Here is a 15,828-nt window from a genome sequence, read left to right on the forward strand (position 1 = left end):
ATGTATACAAACTCTCACTTGCGGTTCTTTCGGACATTCTCATATAGTCATCCATGGTGTCGGATGACTCCCCCATAGCCATCAAACGAATGGGTACAGCACAATTCTGCAAAGTTGTAAACCCTCGTCTACCTCTAGCATCATATCGCAATTGGAAAAATTCATACCTAAACATATATTAACTACAGTTTCAAAATATTTTGTATATGTTGTAAAATTAAAGAAACATGTACTAGATTTTTTTTGTATAAAAGTATAGTAAAGAAGCCATACCGGCTTTCCAATGCGTTAGCGATCCGTAGGAACACATCCCTACTCTCAGCTCTCTCATGCATCTCTTCTCCAGTTTTTTAAGACGATCAGATTAACTCTCTACCTCAAAATTTCTAGAAGAAGAACCAATTGGTTGAACATTTGACGGTGGATTGCGATCTACAGAAATACAATTCCACAACTCTTCATCCAAACCACTGAGATAATCCTACATACGATTAGCCCATTGATCACAATACTCAGGAATTAGCATAGGAATTTTGGTGGATGAACCTAAAAGATGAGAGAATTAAGTCATGGAATTAAGACTGAAAGATGCCATTGATGTACAAAAGAAAACCTTGAGAATTTTTGAAGAAACTTTAAGAATTTAACAATAAACTATATGATTCAAATAAGAATCACTAGTAGAACACTCGATTCAATGATTCAAATGCAGAATCAAATCACAGACTTAGATCTAATGAATTTTAACTTTCAAAAAGTGCGGAATGTCTTAAATCAAAAAGTTGATTTAAAACTTTTGAAAAGATAAAAATAAGATTAGAGATATGATTCCTGCTCTGATACCAATTAATGAAACAAGGAATCGAGTATGTAATGAATCAGAGTAATAAATGATCAAAAGTAATATTGCGAGTTTTGAACACCGATGTAAATATGATATATGGTTAAGCTCCATTACGCTCTTATGATTTTACAGACTACAAGAGATAATTCTGACTTCAGACCACTTTCTAACTCTAGTAAACACTCCTATTTATAGGAGAGAAAAGCGAACAAAAAATATACTAAGGACTAAACATTAAGCTTCGAATACAATGCCTTAGTAAAATATATTATAATCCATACGAAGAGTACAAAAAATTCGACTCATTACAATCCCAAAATATCCTTACAGGTCCGATGCAGTAGTTCAGTGCACTTGATGTCTTTGTGATTCAAGCATGTCTTTGTGTTATGTGTTCCGGACTTCGGTCCGATGCAGTATGCAGTATATGTGTTTATGCCAGGTTATATGTCTATGCTATTCTATGTTATGCTTAGTCAGTTCTGGACTTCGGTCTGATGCAGTCAGTTCCAGACTTCGATCCGATGCAATCAATTCCGGACTTCGGTCCGATGCAGGGGACGAGGTCCCAGTTAGTTCCGAACTTCGTTCCGATGCAGTTTCCGGACTCCAGTCCGATGCAGAGGGCAAGGCCCTGGTTAGTTCTAAACTTCGATCCGATGTAGTTTCAGGACTTCGGTCCGATGCAGTTTCCGGACATTGGTCCAATGTAGTTTCAGGACTCTGGTCCGATGTAGTGGACTAGGCCCAATAGTTGTTTATGTGTTATTGTTTGGTATGTGGTAGTTTGGGGGAGCTCACTAAGCTTCGTGCTTACAGTTTCATTTTTGGTTTCAGGTACTTCCGCAAGCAAAGGGAAGAGCTCGGGATGATGGCGTCGCACACACCACAGCTTTTGTTTATCTTGGGAGTTTATTTTGGATGTTACTATGATTGATACAGATTTGTTTAACACAGTACTATGACATTTGAGTTGCTCATTCTGTGGTTTTATTATATATGGTGTAATTTCTAGTATTATTAAAACAAAAATTTTTGGGTCGTTACAAGTTGGTATCAGAGCCTTGGTTTGAGAGATTCGGGTACACTTCCGGGTGTGTCTGAACTCAAACTAAGGAAGTTGTATAAAATTTTCAAGAGAAAGACCATGTTTACAAAAGGAGTTTTGAGAAAAAAAAAACAATTTTAGAAAGAGTTTTAGAAAAAGCGAAAAAGAAATTTTAAAAAGAGAAAAGGGTGTGATGCATGTAATTAGCCGAGATCAAGTAAGTACTCCCAAATTACCCATACAAGTTATATTATGATTATCTATTTTAATTTCAGTAGAACAACATGCTAGAATAAGACTAAGGATCTAGGAAGATGCCTTATGTGCCTGCTATATGTGTTTCAACTTTATGAGAGTTGCATGCTAGTATTGAGTAGACAACATTAGGATAGCATGTTTAGGTTATGCCTGATAGTATGAGCTTAGCATTGTATGCTAGTATAGTTTCTCGTTATGAGGATAGAACTGCTTGAGTAGTTTCCTGTGTCTGAATGTTTCTTGCATTGTGCTTTGTGGGACTCCGAGTAATGGGAGTTAGCCATTAGGTGAATACGTCACATCGCATGTGACAGGGTTGAATAATCTCAGAGTGTTTGATTTGGCCCTACTGCACAGCTATTGTTTGAGTCTAACCATTATAGGGACGAGTCTCTTAATCGAAGGATTATCCAAGCCTCGTCACATGTGATGGTATTCAGGTGATGACTAATTGGCATTATAAGGAGGCCTTCAGCGGCTGAGGACTGGTTTTTTGTTTAGTCAGAGATTTCCCTAGGGCAAGCCTAGGATGAGAGTAGTAGAGATCAGTAGCAGTACTAGTGACTTGGTGGAGTCGAGGCAGCTCTTGAGGAAAGTACGGATAGATGTGGAAGGTAGTAGGGGCCCATACTACTGGAAGCAGAGGATATGTACTTGAATCAAGGAAGGCCGAGGCGAGACCAGGAAACCTGTAATAATAGCGATCCCTCGAGATATATCAGTGTTTCTAATGTGTAATGTGATGTGTTTTCAGAATGGTGGTTTTACGCCCTAGACCAGCAGGAGGCAGTTCAGGTTCCAGGGAGGGATCAGGATCAGGCTCGGGGGCCGAGCAGTTGGATGAGCAGACTAGGGAGTTTTTCACTTCAGAGGTTACATGTATCATACTTGAGCAGACTCCTGTGATCTTCTGTTCGATCAAGGATGGTATTTTGGAGTTGATGGATGAGAAGTTGAGCAGATTTCATGCTGAGATGGCGGCCATGATGGGGTCACGCACATTCACCTTCAGGGAGTTTCGGGCTTGTGGAGCTCCAGACTACCATGGGGCGTGGAACCCCATTGCGAGTACTATGTGGTTAGCAAATGTTGCCAACGCATTCTGCACCAACAGATGTCCTGAGGGGGACAAGGTCAGATTAGCATCCTATCTTCTGAAGGATAGGGAACGTGACTAGTGGGAGGAGGTTGGGCCTGGTATCAGGGATGACACTGCACTTGATGCTATGACTTGGTCTGATTTTACCACCAGGTTCAGAACCGAGTTTGCACCGGTTATTGAGGTGCAACAGTTAGCCAGAGAGTTTCAGGACCTTACTCAGACTACAGAGACAGCAGCGGAGATTACCGCCAAGTTCAGAGAGAGGGATTTTCTTGTTCCTCAGTACGCAGCTTATGAGGAAATGAAGAAGGCCCGTTACGATGAGATGTTGCGGAGTCATATCTGCCAGTTTGTGAGCCGATCCAGCTGTAATATGCTGGATGATATGATTGTGAGGGCTCGAGAGAGAAAGAGAGAGAGAGAGAGAGAGAGAGAGAGAGAGAGAGAGAGATTGATCTTGATATGGAGAAGAAGAGGAAGCCGGAGGTGGCTTCGGGTACATGGAGTTCGGGTAAGAAGCCCAAGGTTTCGGATAATAGGTCCAGAGGTCAGCAGAGCCACGGTTGGTGTGGCAAATGTGGGAGATTTCACGAGGGGGCGTGCAAGGCAGGAAGTTCCAGCTACTACAAGTGCGGTCAGACAGGGCATATGAGCAGAGATTGTACAGCTTCTACCACTGGCACCGCAACATCAGATCTGATTTGCTTCCATTGCAATTAGAGGGGACATAAAAAGTCCTAGTGCCCAAGCTTAGCCGCAGCGGGGAAGGTTTCGGCACCTGCCCCTGCTACATTGAGGATTACGGATGGTCGTCAGGGCCAGGTCGAGGCGTAAGTGGTGAAGAGTAGAGCTTTTCAGATGACAGCAGAGGAGGCGCGAGCAACCCCTAACGTGGTGACGGGTATGTATTTTCCTTTTATCTTTGCATTTATTATTAATTGTTTCTAATGTTATATGTTTGCGTATAGGGTCGTTCTTAGTGAACGACATTTGAGCTATGGTGTTATTTGATTATGGGGCTACTCGATCATTTGTCTCTCTTGCGCTTAGGAAGAGGTTTAGCAGAGCTCCAGGGGATCTGGATTGTCCACTTGAGGTGGAGATAGCCGATGATAGGACCTTCAGGGTCACGAGGGTGCATAAGGCATGCTCGCTACAGTTATTCGATGAGCAGTTTTTGGTAGACCTTGTCCCTATTCCTTTGCGAGGGAACAAGGTCATACTAGGCATGGATTGGATGAGCCCCAATGGTGAGGTGATTGATTGCGAGTTGCAGCTAGTGAGGGTTCGCACTCCCAGTGGGGGAGAGTTAGTGATTCAGGGCGAGAGGCCATAGTGCAGACCGATTCTTTGTTCAGCAGCGAGAGTGAGGCGTTACTTCCCTAGGGTTACGCAGGTTATGTCGCATATGTGATGGACATCCGAGATAAGAGTTGAAGCACCCCGAGTTCAGAAGTGCAAGTTCAGGGTGCTTAGTGTAAATAAGGAAGGTCGACTCGGCGATTCGATGGGTAGACTCGGCGAGTTGAGTCGCGGTTTTGGTCACGTGTTAAGTGACCAACTCGGTGAGTCGGCAGCTGGACTTGGCGAGTTGGTGCTGAAGGAAGAAAACCCTAATCCGGGGGTTGTGCCCTATATAAAGCACATTATAACCCACCTTCAGCCTCTTTGCTACCCATTTGAGATCCAGAAACCCTCATCTCGTGTGTGTGACTCCATTGATGAAGAATTAGAGCTTGGAAGAGAAATTTGGTGTAAGATGCTTGGGGATTTGGAGGCCATCATCAAGGGGCTTGGGTAGATCTGGAATCTACTTCTATTTGGGAACATTTCAGGGGTAAGGAACCTCCTCCTTAAGCTATTTCATTATTGATTCATGAATGGTGGTTGATTTGGGATTCATATGCTTGGACTCGGTGAATCTAGTCGTGAAGTCCTAACCTTTTCTGGTTGAGTTGTGAATCGGTGAGTCGAGGGATGACTCAGTGAGTTAAGCAGGAAGGGACTCAGAGCTTGTCGGACTCGACGAGTCTTGGGGTGACTCGACAAGTTGAGTCGTGGCATGGGAGTTTCTGAGCATAGGAACTCGACGAGTCAACGTGTTGACTCGGCGAGTAGGGTCAACCAGGAAGGTTGACTTTGACTGAGGACTTTGACTTGGACCAAGGGTTGAGCAGTTTGACTTCCAAGGGTATTTTGGTAATTATTGGTGTTTATTGGTTTTGGTTATTTGGTAATGATCAGTGGTGGAGTTCGTGCTGGTGGTCGGAGCAGCACGGTCTTATTTCTTCAAGTCGACAGTTGCAGGTGAGTTATCCTTACTATATCGACAAGGTCTAAGGCACCAAGGTTGGCCCTTTATCGGATGGGAAACCTGGGAGTTGTTATTATGTTATTGCTTTGCTATGTCTGCATCCAGGTTAGTTAGGACGGTATATGTTGGAGACCTGGTTAGGGTCGGTATCCTGGTATATAAGATGATGCTATGTTAGTGATCGGTTAGGTCGGTATCTTGGTATATAGGATGATGCTATGTTAGTGACCGGTTAGTTCGGTATCCTGGTTAGGATGTTGCTATGTTATGTGATCTGCTAGATCGGTTGATTAGCTGTGAATTACTATATGATTATATTTTTATGCGCACATGGTTGTTGGACTGGGGTTGGGTTGAGGCGGGTCTTGTTTTGTGCTGTAGACCAACACACCCATGGCGGACCGATTACATCGAATGCCCGGTGAGCCTCCGGATGGGCTGAAGGCCCCAAGTGGGCAGACTAGACGTGCCGAGGCTTGGAGGCTGGTCCAGACAAACTGAAGGCCCGATGTGGGCAGACCAGACATACTATAGACTCAGAGACTGGACCATGTGGACTGAAGGCCTGGTGCAGGCGGACCAGCCACACTGTAGACTCGATATGCATAGCTGTTCTATTTATGATATGATATGATATGTGTATGGTATTGTGGTTGGTATTTTGGGGGTAACTCACTAAGCTTTCGGGCTTACAGTTTTAGTGTATTGTTTCAGGTACTTCAGGAGACCGTGGCAAGGCGAAGGCGTGATCATACCGCTCCTCAGTTTTATGTTGATGTTCTGGGATCCTATGAGAATAAAAGAATTGAAAACCTTTTTGTAATAACTTAATGAATATAGGTTGTTTTTCAAAAGTTTAAATTGGTTGTAAATTTTCACGATGTTACAAGAGTAAGAAGACAGTAGATGATGTAGCAGTAATGTGAGAGTACCCGGACGTATTCCCAGAGGAATTACCTGGGATACCTCCGGAGAGACAAGTTGAGTTCAGGATTGATCTGGTTCCTAGTGCAGCTCTGATAGCCAAGGCACCGTATTAGTTAGCTCCTCCAAAGATGCAGGAGTTGTTTACGCAGCTGCAGGAGCTGCTAGACAAAACTTTCATCAGACCTAGTAGTTCACCATGGGGAGCCCCGATCCTGTTTGTGAAAAATAAGGATGGGTCGCACCGTATGTGCATAGACTACCGGGAGTTGAACAAGGTAACAGTGAAGACTCGTTACCCACTCCCGAGGATAGATGACTTGTTCGATGTAACGCCCGTAGATCCAGGCTAGTCAATTTAGAGGCAATAAGTGTCGAAAACGACTTTTTGGAAAAATATTATTTAGAATAAATAGTCTTAACCAAGTTGTAGAATATGTCTCAAGGTTTATGCACATAAAAAGAACGAAGAAATCCGAGTTATAACGAGGAAGTTACTGCTCGTCGAAGTTTTACGGCAAAACCGGCACGACACCGGGAAGCATAAATAGTGAATTTATCATAGAGTGATTTTTAGCCTTAGAGATCTAAACAAAAGTCGTAGAAAATGTTAAACCGGGAGTGTCCATAAAAAGAACGCCCAAATCTGACTTCGTATGAGGAAGTTATGATTTTTCTAAGATTTGGCATAGCGGTGCATGGCCCGAAACTCGAATTTTAGTTCGAGCGGTTTTTGGCTTACGCGAACTAAATTAGATTTGAAGATCTCATTAATAGGAACTCAACGGTAAAAAAGCATACGGAAACGAAGTCTGTATGAAGGAGTTACGAATTCTTTGCGGTCATTTTACAGTCTAATCTCTTCCTACTGTTAGCCGACGGAGTAAAAAGGAAAGTTGTAGATTTTATTTTTACCAACGTGTGGATATAAATATCGACAAAAACAAAGATCATATGCGAAAGTTACAGACGAAGCTTAGTCTCTACTTTTCGTGCGCGACAATTTGATACAGTTTTGTAAATCCGAGATAGATTGAGAATTAGCCAACGAGGTCTAAAAGAAAGTTGTAGTACTCGTAAATACCAATGCGTGTATATAAAGAACGCAGAAAACGGAGCTCGTACGCGAAAGATACGGACGATGCTTGGAGACTACTTTACTATAAAATTCCTATAAATAAGAGATGAGCCCTTCATAATTTCTTCACACCATAAGACTCTCTTTCTCTCTATAACTTCTCTCTAGCCTCCCTTAAGCCCTCCCAAGTCTAGGGAACCTCCCTAGCACGAGAAGAAAGCCCCGGAGCGCCCGACGGCTCCGAGAAGAAAAGCTTTCGGCTCGGAAACGCTGCTCCAGCGAAGCCCGGTTTTTTCTATAAAACATGTTGTAAGTGAGCTATGCATACACTATTTTTAATATAGCTTCTAATTAATTATAGTAAAATTATTAAGACCTTAAAATAATTATTTGGGCTATTACTATGAGTTATATTAAGTGTCATTTAACGCTTATATAGTAATAATAATAATAATAATAATAATAATAATAATAATAATAATAATAATAATAATAGCTAGACTATTAATTAGTCGCAGTTAACGTCAGACTAAACCTTAGTCATATCGATACTAGGTTTTGTCGAGGAAAATTGTGTTAAGAGTAACGAAGTGTTGTCCAAGCGCCGAGTCACCATCTTCTCATGTGAGTGCATGGTCTCTTTCATCTTACACATAGATATGAAGTATTTTAATATAAATCACGTGCTATGTGTGCAAATTGTCTGAATACTTGCTGTCTATGCAGGTGAAAGATTTTTATACATGTTTTAAATGATGTAAATTGTATAAAGTATTTTATATCTACAAAATATGTTGGGTAAAACATGGGTAGATGAATGATGAGGGAAAAAAGCTGAAATAGAGGAACATTAGTAGTACGGACCTAGTACCCCATGAAGGAAGGCATATTCCATTTCGGAATTTGACTCTAAGAGACGTGAGTCTAAGCGTTGCTACATACGATGATAGGTCATTAGAATATAACACATCGGACAACTTTAGTAATCAAATTAACTTATCCTAAGTTTGTTAAGAAGAAGAAGGAGTCTCTGATAAAGAATGAGGTTGTGACACGAAGGTCATGATTGAAATTCTAAAGAGCAGGTACAAGATCGAGCACCGCTTGCAGTCAAGGAGTCCAAGAGTTAGATACTCGTTCGAAGCAACATAGAAGTTACAGTTCTTATATAGGATGAAGAGATAACATATGGAGTCATTATACAATCCTATTTTGTTTATGATTCCGGGACGTCATCATCCTAAGGGGGAGATAATTGTAACGCCCGTAGATCCGGGCTAGTTAATTTAGAGGCAATAAGTGTCAAAAATGACATTTTGGAAAAATATTATTTATAATAAATAGTCTTAACCAAGTTGTAGAATATGTCTCAAGGTTTCCGTACATATAAAGAACACTGAAATCCGAGTTATAACGAGAAAGTTATGATCCGTCGAAGTTTTACGGCAAAACCGACACGACATCGGGAAGCATAAATAGTGAATTTATGATAGGGTGACTTTTAGCCTTAGCGATCTAAACAAAAGTTGTAGAAAATGTTAAACCGAGAGTTTCCATGAAAAGAACGCTCAAATCTGACTTCGTATGAGGAAGTTATGATTTTTCTAAGATTTGACATAGTGGTGCACGACCTGAAACTCGAATTTTAGTTCGAGCGGTTTTTGGCTTACGCGACCTAAATTAGAGTTGAATATCTCATTAGTAGGAACTCAACAGTAAAAAGGCAGACGAAAACGAAGTCCGTATGAAGGAGTTACGAATTCTTCGTGGTCATTTAACAGTCTAATCTCTTCCTACAGTTAAATTTAAGATTGGTCGAGAATTAGCTGACGGAGTAAAAAGGAAAGTTGTACATTTTATTTTTACCAACGCGTGGATATAAATATTGACAAAAACGAAGATTTTATGCAAAAGTTACGGACGAAGCTTAGTCTCTACTTTTTATGCGCGGCAAATTCGATACAGTTTTGTAAATCCAAGATAGATTGAGAATTAGCCAAAGAGTTCTAAAAGAAAGTTGTAGTACTCGTAACTACCAATGTGTGTATATAAAGAACGGTGAAAATGGATCTCGTACACGAAAGATACGGACGATGCTTGGAGACTACTTTACTATAAAATTCCTATAAATAAGAGATGAACTCTTCATAATTTCTTCACACCATAAGACTCTCTTTCTCTCTCTAACTTCTCTCTAGCCTCCTTAAAGCCCTCCCAAGTCTAGGGAACCTCCCTAGCACGAGAAGAAAGCCCCGGAGCGTCTGACGGCTCCAAGAAGAAAAGCTTTCGGCTTGGAAACGTTGCTCCAACAAAGCCCGATTTTTTCTATAAAACATGTTGTACGTGAGCTATGCATACGCTATTTTTAATATAGCTTCTAATTAATTATAGTAAAATTATTAGGACCTTAAAATAATTATTTGGGCTATTATTATGAGTTATATTGAGTGTTATTTAACACTTACATAATAATAATAATAGCTAGACTATTAATTAGTCGCGGTTAACGTTAGACTAAACCCTAGTCATATTGATACTAGGTTTTGTCGAGGAAAATTGTGTTAAGAGTAACGAAGTGTTGTCCAAGTTCCGAGTCACCATCTTCTCATGTGAGTGCATGTCCCCTTTCATCTTACACATAGATATGAAGTATTTTAATATAAATTACGTGCTATGTGTGCAAATTGTCTGAATACTTGCTGTCTATGCTGGTGAAAGATTTTTATACATGTTTTAAATGATGTAAATTGTATAAAGTATTTTATATCTACAAACTATGTTGGGTAAAACATGGGTAGATGAATGATGAGGGATAAAAGTTGAAATAGAGGAACATTAGTATTACGGACCTAGTGCCCTATAGGTATACATTGGCAGCAGTGGACCTAGTACCCTATAGATGAGCACTGGCAGCTGCGCCACAACCCGTAGATGATTTAGATCTACAGTAAATGTCCTAGCAGTTGCGCTCTAAGGACAATATCGGAAAGTGCGCCTAATAGGGAGCCTTATGACCATGACAGTAGCGTTTAAAGGTCAATACTGGTAGAAGCGCCTCATAGAAAATGTCCCAATTCTGGCAGCGGCGCCTAAGTGACAGAACTAGCAGTTGTGCTTGACAGTTGTGTCATTGCAAACAATGGACTTCGTACATACTCCTTAGGATAATCATTAGGAATGAATGAATGAGAAATAGCTGATCCTTAGGGTAAATCCTTAAGAAGATAATGGGAATGGGTAATTGGGTTGATTGTTTGATGTTTTAATATAATAATTATATTATTGTGGTTTGAAAACCCTATGTACTCACCAGCTTTCCCAACCTAACCCACTCCAGCTTATTTGTATCACAGGTGTCGATACGAAGCTACTTTACACTGAGAGATTTAAAAGAGATGTAGATCATTAGTGTAAATGAATGTAAGTTCTGTTTATACTTATGTTCCTGTATTGACGATGACATCCCAATGTTTTAAAATAAACAAAAAAATACATTTCTTCGGAAATTATTTGATAACGTAATTATAATGTTTTTATGGGGACAAATTCCGCAACACTTTTATTTAAAAAAAAGTACTCTGATTTTTATAAAGCATAAACAAAAAAATCGGTCTTTTCTAGCTATGAAAATTGGGGATGTCACAGTTGGTATCAGAGCATTAGTTTAAGCGAACTAGGAATAATGATTGATTTCTAGACTTAAACTTAGAATGCTAAGCGATGATCGTGAGCAGTGTGTCTAATATATTTTAGGAAGTACACCTGAATAAACACAAGCACTAGCTTAATTAGGAAAGATGCCTAAAATGCTTTTATGTGCTAAATGATTTGTGATGATTTATGCTATCTTTTGATCAGATCTATGGTCTGTTGCCAATCAGATCTGGAAATTTTATGTGCTCAGGTTTCAAAACGTTTAATTACGATATTAGAATTGGCATGTAACGTTTTGGTGTAATACGGAGGAATACGTGTCTAAATCCTCCTCTATCTATATTCTCATCTCAATACACTGAACGCCTGCTTTGGTGTATAGAATGTCATGATAAGGACTCATATTAGACTGAGCAAATGGAGGAAACAAAAAGGCTTACGATAGTGATTGATACCTATCAGAAGATATTTTAAGAGTGATATCTTGCCTTTAGAATGCATCTAATAAATAATACGTCTAGTACGGAAGAAGTGCACTTTCGATTAGAAGAAAGAAAGATTTTTGGTAGAATCCATGAGGTTATCCCGTCGTCTGACATTTCCACCATCAACCGAGTTGAAGCATAATTGATGATTGAAGATACACATGGAAGAAATCCTAGAAGAGTCTAGAGAAAATTATATGTTTGTTTGGACACATTTGTATGTGTTAAAATTGTTTTTGTGATAATAACTTGGGAAACTGAGGGACAATACTTGGGACGAATATGAGTAGGTGTGAATGGTAGTAGAGGCCTATACTACCGGAAGCACAGGACTGACACTTGGATCAGGGAAAGTCACAAGGTTACCAAGAAGCTAGTAATTGATTTCGTTTTATTCAAGTATGTCGTTACATTGTTTCAGTAATGACTAAGAAGATTGTTGTTATCCCGACCCTAGTGGTCATATCACATTGAGTCCGACTATAATGAGTAGGTTACGTGGTTCAGAGAACCAAGTTTGATGTAGCATCCGACTTAAACCAAACGATTGAAATCAAAGCGATCAATAGAAGTATCGCGCCCATTGTTAAAGAAGTTTGTAGCTAGAAGTGCTACATGTTAAAATGTGATTATATCACATTAGACCATGAAGGAAGGCATATTCCATTTCGGAATTTGACTCTAAGAGACCTGAGTCTAAGCGTTGCTACATACGATGATAGGTCATTAGAATATAACACATCGGACAACTTTAGTAATCAAATTAACTTATCCTAAGTTTTTTAAGAAGAAGAAGGAGTCTCTGATAAAGAATGAGGTTGTGACACGAAGGTCATGATTGAAATTCTAAAGAGCAGGTACAAGATCGAGCACCGCTTGCAGTCAAGGAGTCCAAGAGTTAGATACTCGTTCGAAGCAACATAGAAGTTACAGTTCTTACATAGGATGAAGAGATAACATATGGAGTCATTATACAATCCTATTTTGTTTATGATTCCGGGACGTCATCATCCTAAGGGGGAGATAATTGTAACGCCCGTAGATCCGGGCTAGTTAATTTAGAGGCAATAAGTGTCAAAAATGACATTTTGGAAAAATATTATTTATAATAAATAGTCTTAACCAAGTTGTAGAATATGTCTCAAGGTTTCCGTACATATAAAGAACACTGAAATCCGAGTTATAACGAGAAAGTTATGATCCGTCGAAGTTTTACGGCAAAACCGACACGACACCGGGAAGCGTAAATAGTGAATTTATGATAGGGTGACTTTTAGCCTTAGTGATCTAAACAGAAGTTGTAGAAAATGTTAAACCGAGAGTGTCCATGAAAAGAACGCTCAAATCTGACTTCGTATGAGGAAGTTATGATTTTTCTAAGATTTGACATAGTGGTGCATGGCCCGAAACTCGAATTTTAGTTCGAGCGGTTTTTGGCTTACGCGACCTAAATTAGAGTTGAATATCTCATTAGTAGGAACGCAACAGTAAAAAGGCAGACGCAAACGGAGTCCGTATGAAGGAGTTACGAATTCTTCGTGGTCATTTAACAGTCTAATCTCTTCCTACTGTTAAATTTAAGATTGGTCGAGAATTAGCTGACGGAGTAAAAAGGAAAGTTGTACATTTTATTTTTACCAACGCGTGGATATAAATATTGACAAAAATGAAGATTTTATGCAAAAGTTACGGACGAAGCTTAGTCTCTACTTTTCATGCGCGGCAAATTCGATACAGTTTTGTAAATCCAAGATAGATTGAGAATTAGCCAAAGAGTTCTAAAAGAAAGTTGTAGTACTCGTAACTACCAATGTGTGTATATCAAGAACGTAGAAAATGGATCTCGTACACGAAAGATACGGACGATGCTTGGAGACTACTTTACTATAAAATTCCTATAAATAAGAGATGAACTCTTCATAATTTCTTCACACCATAAGACTCTCTTTCTCTCTCTAACTTCTCTCTAGCCTCCTTAAAGCCCTCCCAAGTCTAGGGAACCTCCCTAGCACGAGAAGAAAGCCCCGGAGCGTCTGACGGCTCCAAGAAGAAAAGCTTTCGGCTTGGAAACGTTGCTCCAACAAAGCCCGATTTTTTCTATAAAACATGTTGTACGTGAGCTATGCATACGCTATTTTTAATATAGCTTCTAATTAATTATAGTAAAATTATTAGGACCTTAAAATAATTATTTGGGCTATTATTATGAGTTATATTGAGTGTTATTTAACACTTACATAATAATAATAATAGCTAGACTATTAATTAGTCGCGGTTAACGTTAGACTAAACCCTAGTCATATTGATACTAGGTTTTGTCGAGGAAAATTGTGTTAAGAGTAACGAAGTGTTGTCCAAGTGCCGAGTCACCATCTTCTCATGTGAGTGCATGTCCCCTTTCATCTTACACATAGATATGAAGTATTTTAATATAAATTACGTGCTATGTGTGCAAATTGTCTGAATACTTGCTGTCTATGCTGGTGAAAGATTTTTATACATGTTTTAAATGATGTAAATTGTATAAAGTATTTTATATCTACAAACTATGTTGGGTAAAACATGGGTAGATGAATGATGAGGGATAAAAGTTGAAATAGAGGAACATTAGTATTACGGACCTAGTGCCCTATAGGTATACATTGGCAGCAGTGGACCTAGTACCCTATAGATGAGCACTGGCAGCTGCGCCACAACCTGTAGATGATTTAGATCTACGGTAAATGTCCTAGCAGTTGCGCTCTAAGGACAATATCGGAAAGTGCGCCTAATAGGGAGCCTTATGACCATGACAGTAGCGTTTAAAGGTCAATACTGGTAGAAGCGCCTCATAGAAAATGTCCCAATTCTGGCAGCGGCGCCTAAGTGACAGAACTAGCAGTTGTGCTTGACAGTTGTGTCATTGAAAACAATGGACTTCGTACATACTCCTTAGGATAATCATTAGGAATGAATGAATGAGAAATAGCTGATCCTTAGGGTAAATCCTTAAGAAGATAATGGGAATGGGTAATTGGGTTGATTGTTTGATGTTTAAGTATAATAATTATATTATTGTGGTTTGAAAACCCTATGTACTCACCAGGTTTCCCAACCTGACCCACTCCATCTTATTTATATCACAGGTGTCGATACGGTGCTACTTTACAATGAATGTAAGTTCTGTTTATGCTTACGTTCCTGTATTGACGATGACATACCAATGTTTTAAAATAAATAAAAAAATACATTTCTTCGGACATGATTTGATAACGTAATTATCATTTTTTTATGGGGACAGATTCCACAACACTTTTATTTAAAAACAAGTACTCTGATTTTTATAAAGCAAAAAAAATCGGTCTTTTCTGGCCGTGAAAATTGGGGATGTCACATTCGATCACCTTCAGGGAGCATCTTGGTTTTCCAAGATTTATATGCGCTCTAGTTATCATCAGATGCGGGTCAGGGGTGAGGATGTTCAGAAGACAACTTTTAGGACCCGTTATCATCATTATGAGTTTATGGGGATGCCGTTTGGACTCACCAATGCTCCAACTGAATTCATGGATCTCTTGAACTGCGTATGCAGGCTGATGTTGGATCGGTCTGTGATAGTATTCATCGATGACATCTTGGTTTACTCTAAGACCCAGGAGCAGCATGAGGAGCACCTGAGAGAGGTTCTAGAGACAATGAGGTGGGAGAGACTTTTTGCGAAGTTCCCCAAGTGTGAGTTCTGGTTGCGCAAGGTGCATTTCCGTGGTCACCTCATCAACCAGAATGGTATTCTAGTGGATCCAGCCAAGATCGAGGTCGTGATGTAGTGGGAGGTCCTGAGGTCTCCATCTGAGATTCGGAGCTTCCTAGGATTGGCAGGGTACTATAGGAGTTTCATCAAGGATTTCTCCAAGATATCAATTCCACTCACCTGACTTACCAAGAAGTCGGTGGTGTTCTGTTGGGGGCCTGAGAAGCAGGCGACATTCGAGACTCTCATACAGCGATTGTGTGAGACAACGATTCTGACCCTGCCAGAGGGAGTGGATGATTTTGTAGTCTACTATTGTGCCTCGACCTCAGGTATGGGAGCAGTGTTGATGCAGCGGAGGCATGTGATAGCTTATGCCTCTAAACAGTTG

Source organism: Lactuca saligna, chromosome 9 (genome assembly GCF_052625555.1).
Source record: "Lactuca saligna cultivar CGN05327 chromosome 9, ASM5262555v1, whole genome shotgun sequence".
NCBI classification, from domain to species: domain Eukaryota; kingdom Viridiplantae; phylum Streptophyta; class Magnoliopsida; order Asterales; family Asteraceae; genus Lactuca; species Lactuca saligna.